Here is an 18,975-nt window from a genome sequence, read left to right as displayed (position 1 = left end):
GAACTTTATGGAGTCAGTCTGATAGAGGTTGATTTTGATTCTTTCACTTAACTGTGCGGTAACTCTGAGCTCACGCTCTGTGAGAGAAGGAATCCACCTCAGAATATAGCTGTTAGTGTTTAATTAGGTGAGAGAGACAGAAAGATAGATATAGAATAGATTGATAGATACAGATGTGGTGGATGGACAGGGATAGACATAGGGAGAGACTTGAGCGACAACTGGTGCAGGTTACAGTTCCCAGTGATGGCTCTCTTTTTTTTCCTTAATCTGGTTCCTTCTTACAAAATATACTCTGGGGACCCCTGTCTTACTGTCCCTCACCCCACAGCCACTGCCACATATTTTTGCCCATACAGTGAATCGACCTTTGGACACCTCCAGATTCATTTCAGTCCCTGATTGGTTGAGCCCCAAACGTGTGTGTTTGATTATTCCAGAGCCCAGGAAGCAGACGACCCTGGGATACACTGACCCCCTTGACCAATGATGGAAGGAAGGCGGACAAGGTGGCTTGTCTAAGCTCCCCCTGCTGGCCAGTCCCGATGTTGCAAGACAGTCACCACACCTTCCAACATGATGGGGTCCAAATGCAGTGGGGAGCTGAGGGTTCAGAGGAGCTGGGCTGTTTCGCCTAATATACTTTCATAATAACCACTTTGTCCATATAGACACTGCCTGTGCTTCCTAAGACAGACTTTGTGCAGTACCATTTTATCTGCCTATGCTCAGGGGTAATAGGACAAACACCAGACGGTTTGTTGTTGTTAGAATAAGGACATTGTATCATGACATAGGTCTCTTTATGGAGATATACCGGGGGTGGGGGTGGGGTGGTGTTGAAAGTCTTCATGAGGGCATTCTTCCTTTAATTTGATGACCATTATGGGTTATAATTTATCATGTTTCCCTTTTTGCTCAGGCTCTCAGGAAACTCAGAGGCAAATTTGTGTTACATCTTAACATCTTTACAGGGTTTTCCTACTTTTTTGTTTCATTTTCTATTTTTCTTCTTCTTTTCTGCAGCTCCTCTAGCCTTCCCAGAACGCTGATGGGCTAACTTGCCCTCAGGAAAACTAACACCAATGTTTATTCCCAGTAGAAGACTAGAGCTCGGGGAGCCTGGTGGCACAGTTGGCTAAGCATCTGACTCTTCATTTCAGCTCAGGTCCTGATCTCAGGGCTGTGAGTTCAAGACCCACATTGGGCTCCATGATGGGCATAAAAAAGGAAGAAAGAAAGAAAGAAAGAAAGAAAGAAAGAAAGAAAGAAAGAGAAAATAGAGCTCATTCACCATTCCCTTCATTTACAAACTCATCAAGTATGGTAGTCCTGCCTTTCCTCATGAATGATCGATATTACACTTAGATTGTGACCCAGATGACATAACACAGAAGAGGCCACTTGGACCAACTACATTCAAGGATTCACTAGTCAAAGGTACTAAACAGAAAGTGCTGGCCTGAGCTCTGAGATTAAAGCTCAGGCCAGAGGTGCCTGGGTGGCTCAGTAAGTTAAGTGTCCAACTCTTGATTTTGGCTCAGGTCAGGATCGTGGGATCAAGCTCCGTATCAGGCTCTGTGCTCAGCATGGAGACTGCTTGAGATTCTTTCTCTCCCTCTCTCACTGCCCCTCTCCCCCACTCATGCTCTCTCTCTCTCTCTCTCAAATAAATTTAAAAAAATAAAATAAAATGAATAAAGCTTAGGCCAATGTTTAGGCCACTTAATGTAGGTGTTGCAGGAAGTGAACTGAATGGCCTCTCCAGTTCTGAGCTCACAGTGTAACCGGGGTTGCTGGCAGGAAACCAGTCGGTGCAAGGCAGTCTTCCACCAAGGTGGTGCCATGGTGAGAGACGGACTATGCCACTCGTGAAATGCCACGGAGCGGGCTGCTCCCAGCCCTTGAAAATCAGGCAATGCTTCCCAGAACTTCCTCTAGGCATTTGAGCTGAATTTTAAAAGACAAACAGTTGAGAACTTGTGTCCACGTGAAAACTTGCGCAGAAATATCTACAGCAGCATCTTACTCATCACTGCTCAAAAATAAAATCAACTGAGATATCCTTCAATGGGTAGATGGATCACTGAACTATGGCACCTCTCTACTATGGAATATTATTTAGCGATAAAAAGAAATGAGCTATCAAGCCACGCAAAGACATGGAGGAAACTTAAAAGAATGTTGCCCAGTAAAAGAAGCCAGTATGAAAAGGTTACGTAATGCATAATTCCAGCATATAGGGCACTCTGGAAAATGGAGGCAAACCTACAGAGAAAGTAAAATATCAGTGATTGCCAAGGATTTGGAAGCAGGGAATGAAGGATGAAAATGTTTGTTAAAAAGAAAAAAAGAAAGACTGGCTGGAGTGAAAAGTGAGTGAGAAAGAAGAAGGAAAGAAAGAAAGAAAGAAAGAAAGAAAGAAAGAAAGAAAGAAAAGAAAAGGAGAGACAAAGAGAAAGAAAGGGAGAGAGAAAGAGACAGAAAGAAAGAAAGAGAAGGAGAGAAAAGAAAGAGAGAAAGAAAGAAAAGAAAAGGAGAGAGAAAGAGAAAGGGAGAGAGAAAGAGACAAAGAAAGGAAGAGAAGGAGAGGAAAAAAGAGAGAAAGAAAGAAAAGAAAAAGAGAGAGAAAGAGACAGAAAGAAAGAAAGAGAAGGAGAGAAAAGAAAGAGAGAGAGAAAGAAAGAAAAGAAAAGGAGAGAGAAAGAGAGAGGGAGAGAGAAAGAGACAAAGAAAGAAAGAGAAGGAGAGAAAAAAGAGAGAAAGAGAAAGAAAGAAAGAAAGAAAGAAAGAAAGAAAGAAAGAAAGAGAAAGAATGAATTAATATGTGAAAAGGCAGAGCCTACCTCTGTCAAGACAGGTAATACTGCATTGCAAGAAATAAAATATAATGGAAGATGAACATAAGAGAAGGGAAACAAAAATAATATAACAACAGGGAGGGGGACAAAATAGAAGAGACTCATAAATATGGAGAACAAACTGAGGGTTACAGGAGGGGTTGTGGGAGGGGGGATGGGCTAAATGGGGAAGGGGGACTAAGGAATCTACTGAAATCATTGTTGCACTAGATGCTAACTAACTTGGATGCAAATTAAAAGATAAAATAAAATAAAACTGTAAGGGAGGAATGATGGCAGATGAGGCCAGACAGAACATGGTCCAGACCACAGGAGTTTGTGGTAAGAGCTTGTGTTAAGGAGCTTGTCCTTAACACAATGAGGGATGTCTAGAATTTAAGTTCAAATGTGAAATGGACACATGTCTTGTCAACGGCCCCCTGAGAAGCTGTGGGTTCAACGTAAACCTTTGCCTTTGACTTCCTTCTCTACCACTCTTCCCAGAACAGTCAGTAGAGAGGAATGCATTTGAGCATTTTCTTATATCTATTCGGTTAATATATTTCACAGGAAGTGCCAGTGACTCATGGGGCAGTCTCAAACCAGGCAGAATGAGTCACTTGGTGTAAACCTATGGTGTGCTGGCTGTGTTCTCTGTCTGTCTGCTTCTCTCCCCTGACCCACGTCTCACGCTGTGTGTCCATTTCTACATGAACTGCTTTCAAACTTGGTATCCCACCCCTACCCATCAGATTTCAACTCTGCCAGCCTTTGGCAGTGCAGTTCCTCCTTGGCATACTGAATTGGAGTGAGGGATAACGAACTGGCGGCACACTGGTGATTACATTTATATAGACTGGTCATTACATTTATATTACTGGTCATTACATTTATATAGACTCCTGTATCCATAAGCTTACAAGGTATAGGCCATTATTAACCATTCAGATTAGTTTCCTAGGGCTGCGCAGAAAAGTACCACCAACCGAGGGGCTTGAAACAAGAGATACTTATTTTGTCATAGGCCAGGAGGCCAGGAGTCTTGACATGAAGGGTCAGCAGGGTTGCTTCCTTCTGGAAATTCTGAGGGAGAAGCCCTTCCCTGCCTCTCTCCTGGCTACAAGTGACAGCCGGCCATCCTTGGTGTTCTTGGCTCGTGGTTCTCTACAATCTCTGCCTCCGTCCCCACGAGCTCCAGGTGTCTTCTGCGTTTGTATGCCTCCCACTTCCCTTCTTGCATAAGGACACCAGTCATGGATGTAAGGTCCACTCTAAAGCCAGCCTGAACATTCCCATCTGTAGACCCTCATCCCGATGACGTCTGCAAAGGCCCTGTTTCCAAATCAGGTCACATTCACGAGTACCAGGGGTTAGGAGCTGGTCATACCTCTTTGGGACACATAGTTTGAGCCACCACACCATTGTATAGATGAGAAAGATGAGGTTTGCTATGGTTAAGTGGATGGCCCCAAGCACAGAGCTGGTAAGTAAAGTGACTAGAGGCCAGCTCCTGTGATTACAGAGCCAGGTCTCAGAAATGATGATCGTTGACCGTGACAGTTCATACAAAGAAGCACATATAGCATTCAGAACCAGTGAGAATCAAGGATGCGTTAGTTGGGACTTCTGGGCAAGAGGAGCGTCGTCTCTCCTTTGTGGGAACATACTGGTTATCAATTGCTGTATCACAACCATTCTGAAACTTATTGGCTGCAACAGAAAACATTGATTAACTCACAGTTAGGGGTCAGGGATATGAACGTGGCACAATTGCAGCTTCTATGTTTTCAGCGTCACTCACAGGCTGTCAGCAAGGTCATGTCAAGTCTCGGTTGGGGAAAGGTTTGCTCCCAAGGTCACTCATAGGGACATCAGAAGACTCAGGTCCTCGTAGGCTGGTGGCCGAGGACCTCAGTTCCTCACTGGTTGTTGGTCAGAGAACATTCCCCATTCCTTGTCTCGATAGGGCAGCTCACCCCACAGCAGCTCGCTTATCCAGAGCAAGCAAGTGAGAAGAGCCATACAGGGCATGGAAGGATAAGAAGAATCACCGATCTATGTTTATCATAGACTAATCTTGGACCCGACATCTCAATCATTTAGTTACTAAGTCCAGCCCTTATTCAGGGGTGGGACATTTACAAGAGTGTAAATATCAAGAGAGAAGATCATCGTGGCCCATCTGGGATACTGGCTGCCCCAGGGAGCCACTGAAGTGGATCCTCACTGATCCGTGGCTGGAGAGATGGAAAGAGGTGAGGAGTAGGACTGGGAACCCATTTTATCATTTTATTCTGATGAAAGAAGAACTCTAGGGTTACCATCAACCATGGCATGAAGCCCGAGGATGGTGCCAACATCATCAGCCACAGGAAGAAGAGACCCAGAAGAACCAGGTACTTCGTGGCATGATTGGGCCTCTTGATCAAGCCTCACCTGACTGTGGGAGCCTCTGAACTATTCAGAGAACACTGAGTGGATACGTTTAGTCTACAGAAAGTCCTAACAGGTGCATGACCCTGCATATAAATACAGTCAAGGTGGAGGAAATAACTCCTTGAGTTTATTTGCCTCTTGAGATAGATTACCAGATATAATCCTATCTCGTGATCCATTATCATTTATTTGCCTGCTACCGACCCACATCAGTGTTGTGAGCTGTTGTCAGCAGCCTCACGGTTGGGTTTCCAGCTGCATTCATGTTCCCTTTCTGTGCAAGAACTCCTCGTGTTTTGCCAGGAGCCCCGAAGTCAAGCAGCTGATTAGGTTAATGGCCGTCTACACCTGAGCACAACGCCACCCCCCACCGCCACCCCACCCGAGCAAATCCCAGGGACTATTTCTTTTGCTGTGTTCACAGGTGGGTTTCACGCAAAATTAGTAATGAGATCTTGCCTCCAAATCCCTTTTCCCTGGTGAGTGCACTGGGGGAATCAGCCGGTCTGAGGCGAGCTCATGTGGCCTGTGTTTTTCTGCTGATGTTGAAATTCTACCATCGCCCTGCTTTGCCCTCCCACCTGCAACCACCCACACAGAGACAACTAACCATTAACCTGTCTTTTCCTGTTTCACTGAGGAATTTGTTAACAACGCGCGGCCTCAGCCCCCAATCCCGCTCTCCCCCTTCCTCGGGCTTCAAACAACACTGACTTATAGAAAGTCACACTGCATTTGTAGAGATGCAACGGTGCTGTGGTCCTTTTAACTTTTCAAGAATCATGTGGAGTTCTTTAATCTTGATATGAGTCACCCCCTTCCTGTTACCCCATAAACAGTGTCTAATCTGTAGGCTTCAAGTTAGTTTTCTGATGAAAATTACAGGTGACAGAGCCACACCTTCTGCTTCAGGGACTGTGACCCTCTCCCAGGTGGATACTCAGATCCCCTGCAACCTGCTCCACCTTGATCATGGAGGTAAGAAATAACTATTCTCTAGAGAGGTCGTGTCTGACTCGTAAGGAAAAAAAAAAGGAGGTAGATAATAGGAAGGGTGTGGATTTTGTTATGTCTTTCTTTTCTCACATTTTATTTGTAGAATTTTAATGACTAGATGGTAGCCTTCCCTTTTATTTATCCACTTTCAAATTTTAATGAATACTTCTGGCTATAATTACCTAATTTCTACATTTAAAATGACTAGACACGTAGAGGTTGGAGCAAATTGCATCTTGATGCGATGGTATCATACAGTATTAAATGCTGTGCAGGTATGGATTAATCAATAAGCAAGTTCACTTCTTATGAGCCGCGCTTCGTTCTTTAAATTGAAGAGGAATTGACGAAAGGAGGGATACGGTTTATTGCTCCTCTCCTAGGATAAAAATCTACTGTGAATTGGTTCATTTCGCCTGTTGTTTCTTTACCATCCAGAGCAATGGCTTAATCCTGTTGTGAGTGGCCATTGTAAGCAGGGAATGCTCATGCTTTTTCTTTTTTTAAGATTTTTTTAATTTTTTAAAATTTATTTTGAGAGAAAGAGCGAGGGAGCACGCGCAAGAGATGGACAGAGAGGGAGAGAAAGAATCCCAAGCAGGCTCCACACTGTCAGCAAGGAGCCCGACGCAGGGCTTGACCTCACAAACCGCGAGATCATGACCTGATCCGACCCCAAGAGTCAGACGCTTAACCGACTGGGCCACCCAGGCTCCCCTTCCTCATCCGCTTTCAGTGGATTTCTTCCCCACACTCTGTACACTTAACATTGAAAAGGGGGTCTTAGTACCCTCCCCAAGTCAGTTGATTCTGGAAAGTTCACAGAAGATTGACACCACTTCTAACAGTTGAGGAATATTGGATCCTCCCCTTTCAAGGAAATGGGGTCCTAGCAAGATTGGGAGTCTCAGCCCTAAAGTTCATTGTATTCAGTAAGCAAACAACGGTTGTGGCAGGTTCCATTTTCAGGTACTTTCCCAGGTGCTGCACCCACACGGGTTCTGGTCCTGAGAGCCCTGCTATAAGACACAGGCTAGTGTTCCCATCCCCAATCAGTGCGAGGAAACCCACGTTCTGACAGACCAAGTCATTCCAATAGCCATCTACTTGTCAATACTTTAAACCAAAGAGGTCTCACATTTAAGCTTGTATTTTTTCGCCCACACTCGTACACTTTGTTATTTATTCCTTTCTTTCCTTTTGAAGGAGTCACAGCAATTCCTCCTCATGCTCTGTTAAAGGCAGGTCTCATTGCATTAGGAAAGGCAGTTGCTTGAACCTCTCCATCTATGGCTGGCGCCTAGAGAGAAGAAGGCACGAACCTCTTGAGACCGGGAGGCCCAGACACAGGTGATAAGGGTCCAGGTGAGACCAGAAAGGGCAGGAGGTGAGCCGGCTAATGGACTCCCACCACCCGCCCACGGGGAACCCCAGGGGCCCAGAGGCTCAGAATTGTTAGCCAGGCTAAAAGAGCATTTTCAGTTGTCCCAGGGGACAGCCATTTAGCCAGGACAATTAGGCCATTTAAACTGACCATATTTTGTGTTAGAACCAAGGGAATTCCTGGTTCAACCTACCTGGCGCTCTTAACCTCACTGAGTAAAGGGGCATCGAGGGAACCCCAGAGTCTTCTCTCAGCCTGGTGACCAGAGAAGTTACCGGCAAGGGGTACCCTAAGAGTCCATGGACAGCTTATGCTCACAGGAGGAAGCTGTGTGCACAGAGAAGGTGAAAGTCGCCGAACACAAAATGATGAGGCTATAAATAAAGTTGAAGATGGAACGAATAGGCTCACGGTGTAGGATAGAGGACCCATGAACCACAGGATGGGGAAAAGGTTGCTTTCATCAGGCAAGTTCAGGCCACTCTGGGTCACCTAGCCCAGGAGGAGGGGGGCTGGGGTAGGGCTGATTGAGAAGATGGCCTCTTGCTGAGTCTGGAGGGGTGCCAAGGAGTAAGTAGGACAAAGACGCAGAGGAGTTTTCTAGGACGAAGGGGCATATGTCCTGGCACAGTGATCTATTTACATTTACATGTAATTCAAAATAAATTTAAATTTAAATTTAAATTTAAGGAAGGGCGACTTTATTCATTTTCAAAGTGACTTTTTAAGATATTCCCACCCTCCGATCTTCCCCTCACCCCTGTTTATAAGACATATCAGATTCCAGGTGCTGCACTATTTGACTTTCAGAGTCCAACGAATTTTATTACCTGTTAACGTGTTAACCAGTCACTCTGTAAATACCCCTCCCTGTTCTCCCAGATTCCCTCTGGGAGTCTCACACAGAAATGCCCTCTGCTGTCCGCTCTACCTGTTCTATGCACCCTCACAACCCTGATGGAACCACACCCCCTCCAAGAAGTCTTCCGTGATGTTCCATAGTCTTTTCTTCTCCATTTCTCAGCATTCGCTGGATACCATCAAAGCTGTACTGATTTCTATCTAAATTCTCTTGTTTAATGTGGGGATGAGAGCCCAATTCCACTATGAGCTCTAGTGGGGGAGGGGGGACCCTATTCTCCGTGGTATTCCTGATTCCCCAGTAGACTGAACACAGTGGGTCTGGCCACACACTCATCAGCGACAGGTATGGTGCCTCTTGACAGATTCTAACCATATTAGATTTTCTGCCATAGGAAAAACAACACTTCTCCATGTCTGAAATCTCATTGTCTCTCAACCAAATTTCCTTTCCAGTTTTATTTTGACAAATTAGGCTGGCTAGAAATTGCCTCTATATCAATATATGAAAGGTGCCAGGCTTCAGGTACTAGGCTTTCCTATTTATTTATTTATTTATTTATTTATTTTTAAATTTTTATTAATGTTTATTTTTGAGGGAGAGAGAGACACACACAGAATCTGAAGCAGGCTCCAGGCTCTGAGCTGTCAGCACAGAGCCCGATGCGGGGCTCGAACCCACGAGCTGTGAGATCATGACCTGAGCCGAAGTCGGATGCTCAAGCGACTGAGCCATCCAGGTGCCCCTAGGCTTTCCTTTTTAGACTTCTGAAGGTTATCTGAGGTTTGGCAGAACACTTTAGAGTTTACAGAAAACTTCTGGAGTCATTTTCATTATTTCCTTTATGAAAGACTGGAGGTGTATCATGTACCTATTCGACAGGTGAAGATGCTAAGACATAAAGGAGTGGCCAAAGGTGAGCCCAATAAACCACAGGAGAGGAAGTGAACCCAAGTTACCTACCATCAAATGTCATGCTCATTTTGCTATGACACGCCAGCCTTTACTTTGTCAAATTTTACCTTAAAAGTATATGCAACAGCATTTATGTCGAAACATAAACGTAAACCCAGTGCCATGCAGAAGGACAGGCACCCACTGGGGCTGAGTGAGGGATAGAAAAGGCAAAAGGTGTATTGTCTCCTTGGAGAGAGGCGCAGAGGTATTTGTCATCCTTTCTCCTCATTTAAGAAGTCAAATTGTATAGAAAGACACTGTGTTTTCCTCAAAACCCGTTCGGGCATTGCAAAGAGCTATCCTCGCAGGAACGAGAGCAGTGAGGGCTCCCATAATTTTTAAATCAACGCATCGACTATAAAATATTCAAACCGGAAAACCAAAATAACCAAAGAACATGATGCGTTCAAGAGGAAATCCGGGAAGAGAACTCAAGAGGAGAGTGGCCATCAGTTGGCAGTCAAGTTTCAGTGTAATGTACCAGTGTGCAGGGACAAGGCGATTTGTTGCACAAACTGAGCTGGAGGTGACAACATTGTTGGGGCATTGTGCTTTTCGGTGGAGGGAGAGAGGCTGTGAGTTCTGGCTTTGTAGTTCTGCAGAGACTGCACCTGGGCTAAGCTGTGCAGATGTGGGCTGCGTGTTACGAGCAGGATGCACGCAGATTGGGGGGCACTTAGCCAAGGGATCCAAAAATAATTAAGAGAAGAGTGAGATTACCTTTCATGGACAGATACAAAGACCGACTGTATGTACTTACCCTAAATGACAACAGAAGGAGACCAGAAAGATAATTGAACGATCATGAAGATCAAAGGGCTAGAAGATTTGCTCTCTCTGGCACAAGGGTCTAGAATTGCAAAACCCAGACCAAATGTAGGATGCTAAAATGCAGGTTGCTTGGCAGAAACCCTGTTTGAAAAAAAAAAAAAATACAGGGAAGTTCTTTTCCTAGGGGGAGCTCCGAGTTGGGGAACCAATCAAAATCTGTTAGAAACTATCAAAAATGCTTTTGGAAGGGAGGGAACTTGAGTAATGAGCAAAAGAAGAGCTTGGAAGATCTGCTGTGATACATAGTTCATCATCGCTTACTCCGACAACATGCCGTAAAAGGAAAAAGCTTGATTTGTGTTGGTCAATTATGTGTGCATTCTACAGAGCCTGGGGAGTAGAAACAGGGCCCCTAAGTTTCTTACTACAGTGACAGGCTATAGAGTATCTCTTTGGAAGAAGTCCCCCCCAAGAGTTTTTACAAAGAACAAAACTACATTCCTGAAAGCGTGAACTCGGGGATACAAGAGAGAACAAGAGATCCTATTGGTGGGGGAAAAGAGCATTTTTGAGGTCCTATAGTTGATTTCAAGAAAAAAAAAGACTATTAATAATTTGTCCAAAATATATATATTTCCCTTTATTTCACACCTTCATTCATGGTACTTGGAGTTGAATGGTAGACAAAGGAGATGGAACTCTCTAAGAAGTAAATCATATACTACCAGCTGGAGGTTGACCAGGAGTTAGATGAGGTTTGGAAGAAAGCAGCAGATGAGAAGGACAAGACCTAGAGAGAACAGAGCCCAATGCAGGATTGAGCGGTCATGGCTATAAGGTCCAGAAAAACAAGACACAGAAATTCAGGTCTTTGTGAACCAGGCAGAGGGTTTGAAATGCCCAAACCAGCAGAGGAACCATTGGAAAGCCTCAAATAGAAAAATGATGTGATGATACTGGTATTTTAGAACCGCCATCCTGGCTATTAGGAGGAGGATGGGTGGGAAGGGTAAAGTAACGAGAGGCAGGGAGGTGAATTAGGAGTTTGTTGCAGCAGGCAGAAAAGAGACAATGTTAGCCTCGAGCAAGGGAATGATGGAGAATGGTCTTGGATTGGAGAAGCTGAATAGATTTGAAAACTATTATATGCAAAGCATCCAAAAACCTTGTCATTTATTTAAAAATTTTTTTATGTTTTTTAAAATTTATTTTTGAGAGAGAGAGAGAGAGAGAGAGAGAGAGACAGCAAGCAAGCAGGGGAGGGGCAGGGAGAGAGGGAGACAGAGAATCCGAAGCAGGCTCTAGGCTCCAAGCTGTCAGCACAGAGCCCGACCCAGGGCTCGAATCCATGAACCGTGAGATCATGACTTGAGCCGAAGACAGACGCTTAACCGACTGAGCCACCCAGACACCCCTTGTCATTTATTTTTTAATGTTTATTTATTTATTTTGAGACAGAGCGTGAGCAAGCAGGGAAAGTGCAGAGAGAGGGAGAGAGAGAGAATACCAAGCAGGCTCTGCACTGTCAGCACAGAGCCCCACGCAGAGCTTGAACCCAGGAACCGCAACATCATGACGTGAGCTGAAACCAAGAGTTGGATGCTCAACTGACTGAGCCATCCAGGCGCCCCGGAAAAAGTGTTGCTTAGTAAGGTGGGGCGAGGTGTTCAGGGGGGAATCAAATGGATGTGGAGATTGTGGTGATGCCACTAATGAGGGAACATTGGGATGGAATAAGGGTTTAGAGGTGTGTAGAGAGATGAAAATAAAATCAGTTTGAAGCTTTGAGTTTGAGGGCTCTGTGCAATAGTCAAGTCTCCATACAGCCACCACATCCATGAATGGAAAGTTCCGGGATACGGGTCGAGGCAGGACTGGAGCTGCAGCTTTGGGACGCATCAGCATCTGATGCCAGGGGAGCAGAGGGAATACCCAAGACACAATGTAAAGAGTTATTATTCTGATCATTTAAAAATGCCATATGGCCAGCCTTGAGGCACATCAACAACTAATGACTAAGTGGAGAAAGACGGTCCTGGAAAGGAGAGTGAGGAGAACATTTGGAGACCCAAGATGTTAAACCAACACCCAGTGGCATAGGCGCTGAGACGCTACTACGGGTCAGGCTTTGTTGATACAGAGATGAGTAAAACCAGCTTAGATGATCGGCCTGCCCGGAGAACACAGGAAGACTTCTGAGAAGAAGTGGCATTCAGGTTGTGTCTTGAAGGCCAAACAGGAATTTTCTGGGAAAAGAGATGTCACAGGAGTCAAGAGGGACAGAACGTGCAGTCAGAGAATTGTGGCCCAACGTGACATGCTTGAAGGACGAGAGGCAGCTGTGTGTTGCACGTCCAAAAAGTTTGTGGTGAAGGGGTGTCCAAGAGGCTAGAGAACAGATGGGTCGTTGAAGTAGGAGCCTGTGCTAAGAGGTTTGAGTTTTTCCTTGCTAAAGACGGGGGCCCTTACAAGTTTATAAGACGATAAGGAACATGTATTACCTCGGTCTGGAATCATGTGCTTAGTAATTGCCCTGAAAACTAACGACCCGTGTAGAAAAGAGACTTTTGGGGAAAGAGAATCAATAGACCTCGGATGGCAATTGAAGATGCAGGGCTGAGGCCTACCTGGAACTGGGGTCACCCGTTATGTCTTGATGCATGTCTTGGACATGTGGGTAGAAGATTCTGCTTTTATAGGGAGACAGGGTTGGGGGCAGGTTTTATAGGCGGGCAAGGAATAGTTCACTTAGGGTACACTTAATTCTGCCAGTCCCCTTGCATTAGCTTATTTCCATTAAAACAAACAAACAAAACCCCCTGGGAAGTAGTATTGACTAGATGGCAGGGATTGAGAGGAGATACAGGGATAATCAAATCTCCGTGGAAATTCTATTTGACTCCCCACCGTTGGGTAAGAGACTCCAGACCATGGCCAATCACATGTCGGCTTTATCTCCATTTCAGGGTCTTTGGAAAGGAGGGCAACTGCCTTCTACCGAATATCTCCTGTGTTCTAGGAGCTTTACCCGTGTGATCCGTCGGCGTTAACATCGACACTATGAAGTTACCCTCAGAAAGGTCAGTGGGGTGGGCAGAGGGAGTCTGTGGTGTGCATTACCAGCCTGACAGTTTCCGCCGCCCTTGGTGAAGACCCCACGCAGGTGGCTGGTGCGACTGTGCTCTGATTACCTTCAATTCTTATTAGTGAAGAAACACCTCTCCTTCTAGGATCCCCTGTAAAAAGCTGGGGGAGAAGTAGCCATTGAGAGGGGCCATGGGCGTGCCACGTCCCCCTCCCGCCATATTTGCTGAGTACCTCCTGGGTGACAGATAGCAGGTGGCATCCTTCTTTTCATTTTCAAGCTGACAAGGCAGTGATGCCCTTATGTTACGGATAAGAAAATGAGGCTCATAGATGGCATTTTCCAAGGTCACATCTCAATCTGGGTCTCCACAGCAGTGGGTGTAGACTTCATGTTTGTCTCCTCCATTACACCTTGAACGATCGATAGGAGGAAGCAGCCTTTCACCTCCGGATCCCCAGGGCTCGCCGGAGTCGGTGCAGGGACCCCGACAACGTGCTCCCAGCCACACACACAAGCAACAAGAGGCAACTTCTGTCAGACACATTATTGGGCCCTGGGCTGCCAATAACTTTTGTATAGTCTTCTCCCCGCCGGATTTTGGGTGGTGTCCACTGTTTAACTTTAACTGTGTCTTCCTTGCAAAGAAGGTGGTATTATCACCCCCGTTTTTGCAAACGTAGAGACCGGGAGTCCAAGAGTTAACAGGCCTGCCTCAGTTCACAGGGCCTGCTAAAGGGCAGACAGGGAATTGAACCCACAACTTCTGATCTGTAACCGTAAGCCATGGACACATGTTTCATGCTGTTACCAAGATGAACAGGACCCCGTCTGCACCTTCAGCAGGCTCTGTTCTCAGAGAGGTGATCTCAGAAGACGACCTGAGGGATATGCACACCTCTTTCTGTTACTCGTGGTGTGTCTGCAATGGCCAAGGAGTCTGCACTTTTACATGAGTCAACTCCTTGCTTGGGGGAAGAAAACCAGTAGGTATGAGAAATCGGTTAAGTCATCAAGAGGCTGACTGCTTCTTTTATGGTCAATGGTTTCGAGCCTGTTTGTTTATGTATATTTTTTTCACCATCTCAGTAAAAATAAAAAAGAAGAAGAAGAAGCTGGGGATCTTCAGGGATGGTCCTGAAGATCCTTCCTCGGTGTGATATCTTGGACAGGGACCCAGCGTGCTATCGCCAGCAGGGGGTAGGTAGGAATGAAGCGGTAAAAAATGCCAGTGTGGATCATTGCCATAATTACTTTCTGGAAACAACAAATTTAATTCCCAGTAAAATGCCATGAGAATTTGCCAGGTCCTCTGATGGGGAAAATAAAATGCCCTTCCTAGAAATTTCTCATGCTCTGTGGTTTCTAGAGAGATTCCAAAGACTGCAGACAAAGATAATGTGGTGATATGGTTTTGGAACCTATGTGAATTTCCCTGCTTCATCACGTGCCCGTGAACTCTTCTTAAACAGACGACAGACTGCTAAGCCCATGCTGGATTTTTCCTCTAATTCCTTTGAGAACAATGCCTGTAGGGTCACTCATCCTGGGCTTAGGTCTGTCACTTCTCTAAGGTCACAAAGGCCTGATTATGTTGTCTCTAAAATGGGGCTACTCCTAGAACTTTCCTCATAGGTTTGTCGGGAGATTTATATCCGTTGCTCCAGGTTAAGCACTCAGCCCTGTGTCTGGTCCACGAAAGGTTAGCAGCGATTGTGATTGTAAACATACACGGTTTCTCTTCTGCTTTAAGTGGGTGTCTTGCCACTGAGCTGTTTTCCTTAAATGACTCTTCGTTTTTCCGTACTGAATCGATTGACTTGCTGTGAGTCGAGAATACTTTCCAAAGGCTCTTATGTGTACCCACAAAGCCCAGCAATGGCTCGAGAGTATTTTCTACCACTGGTTAAATGCCCATGGCCCTGAACTTTGTGGGGACGGGATCGGCAAGATGGGCGAGGGGGTGTTGAAGTGTCCGGCGAGAAGACTCAACTCCTTTCTTGTGATAATTGAAATCATTTCAATTCATTTCCTTCTTGGTTGGACAGAAATATGTTTTCAACAGTGAACAAATCTTGAGGGAATCCATTGACCTGAGCAGTCATATAATGCATGAAGTTAATGGACAAAAGTGATATTCATCTTCCGTTTATAATAGCATTTTCTTCCGCGGCACCTAAACTTAGGGGCAGCCGGGGATGCTATCAGAGCAGCGACGGTGCCACAGGCGGATGTATGACCTTTGTTGTATCTAACAATTATTGGATCTATGGTGAAATAAAATAAAAACCAACACAAGTTTTGACACTAAGATAATAAATTATAAATTATGGAAGTCTACGCCACCGAGGATCTTGTAAACAACAGGCTGGTCTCTTAGCAACAGACCAAGGAGAGAGCAGGTTGTTGATCGGAATGGAGCAGACGAGAGTGTTTTGCGGTGATTGCTATGGAGGACCAGGGACAACATTTTAACACCTGCCTGAGGCCTCTTCTCTGCCCAGCCCTTCTTTCTCCAGCGGCCAGCCCGGGCCACGGGCCAAAAGGTGTCCCAGGACTTAGGAGCCTCCTCACCCACAACCCACGTGCCCGGCTCCACATAGAGGACAAAGGAAATGCAGGCGGTGGGAGTCAGGGGTGGGGTGAGGCTACCCCCCTGCACACGCCAGAATTAGACAGGGGGAGAGGGAATCAGTAAATGCATCCTCATTTGGCGTTGTCTGAAATTATAACTCTACACGGGGGACTCCTTTTTTTCCCCCTGCCCCCAGCTCCCTTTGGCTTTCAAAATCTCACTTAGGGTGGTTGTCATGAAGGAATTTAGACAAGACTTTGACAATGTGCCAAAATGGTTTATTTTTAAATGTTGTTCCCGAAAGCACCGGAATATTCAGTTGGAGCAAATGTTGCCTGAAAGAGTAGAGGGGCTGTGGTCGCACAGACATTGTGGGGAGGGGGGGAGTTTAAGGTTTGTAGACTTTAATTAACGCAGGCAGTGGGGCTGGAGGACCCGGTGGCCTGGAAGCATTTTTAAACGTGTGTGTGTGTGTGTGTGTGTGTGTGTGCGCGCGCGTGTGTGTGTGTGTCTCAATCGCAGGATATTTTCAGGGCTGGGGTGGAGAGAGAGGTTTTCTTTAATTAATTAGCTGTTTACCTTGACTGTCTTCCCTCAGTGGTTTAGACAGTCACCTGCCCACATGTTAGGAATGAGCCCCTTGGAGTGGAATTTTCCTAGAAAAACCCTAGGATTCTTTGCAGTAGCAAATGACCTCTCACTCTGTGATGGAAACCGTGCGTCCTGTGGAATCCCAACCACTAGGCGAGCGCCGTGCAGTGCCGACTTTGGACGTTAAGCAAATATCAGCCTCCTAATTGTACGTGGGCCAAACGACCTGCATCACCCTCCATAGCACTGACTTTATGCATCTTACTGTCTCATAATAAAGGTGGCTGGGTAAATTATGACGACTTTGGATTTATTTGGCATGTCACTTTAAACTTTTCATATGTCTAAATTTGCCATTCGCAAAGGAAGAAAATTCTCTGCCATTCCCCAGGGTCTCATTTTTTTTTTTTTCCAGGCTCCTCTGATATCCTGAGAGGTGGCTCACTGACTTCCGAAGTGATTAGCTCCCATCCAGAGATTTTAGAATGTATTTGTGCTTCGAAGCTGTCTGCCAGGATGAAATTCTATCAGGGGTGGTGCCCCGGCCCCGTGGGGTGAGGGCTCTGGCTTTGTAAGACGCCCGTGGAGGCCACCTGGGTATGAACCACTTCACGTATGTGTCTCTCGTGCCCACAGCAGCGACTGTAGTAAAGGCCCCATTACCCGATTCTGCAGGTGGGGCAATGTTGACTAATTTTTCCTAAGCTCTTTGCTGGAGCCCAGATTCCATTCCAGGATGGAGTGAGTTCACAGTTCATGTTCTCTTTACACAGTGGCCTATACCCTAGGGACAGATCATCGCCAGGTGCCCTACACCAGACAGTCTTGCTTTTTCTTCTTCTTTTTTTTTAATTACCAAAGAAATACATCATCATACGTGACCACGGAAAATCGACAACACCCAACGATATAAGATTAAATGATGAAAACTTCCTTCATCCTGTACTTGCCCGACCCCCCAACATATCACCCCCTAAATATCTTAGCAGCTCTTTCTTCACCTGGATTTTCATTCTCTCCAGGGGATTGTTTCTGTACAGAAAGAGTAAGCCCTTTTCCTCTTGAATGTTTCCGTAGCTGATGCATTTTGAGGAAATCCAAACTCATCCGCATCTTGGACGTGCTTTTGTTTTACTTAGCTTTCGACATATTGAGGAGAACACAGAGCTCTCTGAGTCTCCCCCGGCATCCTGACTCGAGATCCCCAAGCCCACCCACCTCAAATGCATGAGCGTTGGAGTCTCAATTCACAGCTGGGCATATAAGCAGTCCTAGCAAGTTCTGATCTTCCAGAATGAATTCTCCCCTTTCCCGGTTGGATCGGAAGCCTGCATCGTCACAGGCTTCCCTGAGTGATGTGTGTGCACGCTAGGGTCTGGGAAAGACTGTGCTAGACTCTGCCTCTGCGGAGAAAAGATCCAGAACCATTGACAAGGCATCAACAAAGCTCCGACTTACAATGGAGACTCCTGGACCCCAACAGAAACGCATCATTAGACAGCTGTCAGCACGGGCCCTAGCTGCCGAGTGGAAGCTGAAGACCGTTTCTCCTGCGGAAGAGGCCTGATTTCAACTACATGACAGCGAAGGCTGTTGGGACAATTTCCCACCTAGAGCTTTGGAGCCCTGACGCACCTCCGAGGTGGCCTGGCGACGGCCCCTCCCGGCACTGGGGAGGCGCTGGGCCCGAGGCAGGCCGCTGGTGAAACCCGGGCCGGGGACGGCGGGGGCCCCGGTTCTGCCCAGCGCCTTGCCCCGTGCAAGCTCAAGTTCACGCAGCACCTCCCGGCACCGGCCCCACAATGCAGCGCTCAGGCTGGCGTTAGTTCAGCCGAACACTAAGCGCTTGGCTCCGTTTCAACACGGCTGCCAAGATTTGGCAAGCGGAGAGTTGCAGAGAAGCAGCAGGCTGCTAAACCCTTTCACATTTTTAATTAGATCCACACACCCATGTCTTTGAGCTATCATAAATATACAGATGACATCGAGAGTATTATTCGGGGTTAGAAAAGGGGGGGGGTAGCAAACTGTATACAATGGTCTATCTTCCCTTCTTAGGATGATTCACCTCTTGTCAGTCGGGGGGCTGATGGCAAAGAGAGGGGAGTGATGTTTGCTTCGGCAGAGCCGTGTGTCTGAGAGCAAATCCGGCCGGGATCTGGAAGGCTCGGGTCTCAGGCCGCCTGGCTGCCGGCCGGGGCTGCGTGAACAGTCACCAGAAGAGGGCATTTGTCTGAAGACTGGTTGCTAGAGCCACGGCCACCCCCTTCTCCCGGTGACAGCCTTGCCGTCCCACAGAGCCGCGGGGATGGCTCCTTGGCCCTAGAAAGGAGGCACTCCTACATTCGACATTGCTTTTAATACTTGGTCCCTTTATCGCCTCTGGTTTGTCTCCTGGCACCCTTCACTGTAAAGTAATTACTCCTGCTCCGCATTTTTTTTTTTTTCTCCTAAACCTCCTGCCACAACAAACACGCT

The 18,975-nt window shown here is 46.3% G+C and overlaps 1 long non-coding RNA gene across 2 annotated transcripts in view; it reads left to right on the top strand.

Moving 5' to 3' along the window:
• Positions 1-6,169: 6,169 nt before the first annotated feature.
• LOC124512548 (uncharacterized) overlaps positions 6,170-18,975 on the top strand; it is a 29,101-nt gene continuing 16,295 nt past the window's right edge. The window contains exons 1-3 of one of the 2 annotated variants that reach the window (XR_006962150.1): positions 6,170-6,254; positions 13,213-13,326; positions 14,421-14,631. This is a non-coding gene — a long non-coding RNA (uncharacterized LOC124512548). Of the gene's footprint in view, positions 6,255-13,212; positions 13,327-14,420; positions 14,632-18,975 lie in introns of those variants that run through there. The other variant, XR_006962149.1, reaches the window with a different exon arrangement.

The sequence above is a fragment of the Lynx rufus genome, unplaced genomic scaffold (assembly GCF_022079265.1).
Source record: "Lynx rufus isolate CCGP_SWC_20201006 ecotype Redwood Valley unplaced genomic scaffold, mLynRuf1.p SCAF_17, whole genome shotgun sequence".
Taxonomy (NCBI): Eukaryota; Metazoa; Chordata; class Mammalia; order Carnivora; family Felidae; genus Lynx; species Lynx rufus.
This window is presented reverse-complemented; position numbering and strand designations above follow the sequence as displayed.